This window comes from Cystoisospora suis (assembly GCF_002600585.1).
Source record: "Cystoisospora suis strain Wien I chromosome Unknown contig_4133, whole genome shotgun sequence".
Classification (NCBI taxonomy): Eukaryota; Apicomplexa; class Conoidasida; order Eucoccidiorida; family Sarcocystidae; genus Cystoisospora; species Cystoisospora suis.
Window position 1 is genome coordinate 13,231 of NW_027156925.1, and position 1,316 is coordinate 14,546.

Sequence of the window (1,316 nt, forward strand, 5' to 3'; positions counted from 1 at the left end):
CCACAAGGAGACTTGTGACAATTAGGGAGTGACAACGGGGGAGAGAGTCGGACTTTCGGGGAAATTCCGGCTGGGTTGGAGAGGATGGAAGAAGTTCACGGAATGGGGCGCCGGGTAGAACCCGCCGCGTTAGGCCCAGTAAAGGCAGAGAGGTTAGGGGCGGCGTATGACGCCTCAGCGTACCCGATCTTCTCCCGGATGAAGCTTGAGAGCGCCGTTGGAGGGATGATCGGGGTCGAACATTCGATGGGGGCGAGAGAAACCATTTTGAGGCGAGGTACGGAAGGAAGCCCTGAGAAGAGAAACGTAGAGGTGGAGGAGCTGATAAAGACTTTAGTGGACGAACGGAGTTTAGCCCTGTCAAAGGGCCCGAGCATGTTTAATGGCGATCAACCGGCTGCCTGGATTGCCCAAATGGAGTTATTTCTAGACACGAATCATGTGCCTGAGAGCGGGAAATTACGTATTGCTCTATAGTACCTAGATGAAAATGTGACCAAGTGGTATGCATTGGCTCTGAGTGAGGAGGAAAGGCCATATGATTGGAAAGGGTTAAAGATTATGCTGCAAGAGCAGTTTGGTGGATATGATTTACAGGGGGCGATTAGAAGGTTACGGAAGGTGGAACAAGCCGGGTCTGTGAAGGATTATTTGCTCCGATTCAATAATGCTGTGGCAGATTGCGCTGCTTTATCCGGTGAGGATAAACTAAGATATTCTATAGAGGGGTTGGATATGGAGATACGACGATTTGTCTATGTCTGTAGGCCCGAGATGATGTCGGAAGCAGTCAAACTGGCCACGTATCTGTGGGAGGGTGTCGAGAACAATAGGAGAGACCGAGGGGAACCAACTGTACGAGGGAGATCTGAGACCACACGGCCAACTTACGTGAATATGGAACCCGTCAGACAACCCGATGGTCGGGGATGGCTACGAGCACCGGATCCAGTGCCTCGATATGGCGTAGTATGGAAGCCGAGACCCTTTGAGAGGGAGGAACCCCCGTGTCACGGTTCTCAAGGTTTGAGCTCCGTGCTACAGGTTCGACCCTGGCACTTAGGGAGCACTTGAGACGAGATTAGCCAGTATATTCAGGATACACAAGGGGCGGTCGTGCCGCCGGACCTCTGGCACAAGCAGGTACTGTGTTGTCAGGCACCCAATAGCTGTTGTGGTTTCGAGTTGAGGTCCGGATCATGTCTGTGCTAGGGTGACTCAGGGGGCGCGATCACCCACGACTACTCAAGAAAAGGCGAAGTGCGCGCACTTGATCCAGCTGCACTCCTGTTCCCTGGATTCCACTTGTCGGAGGG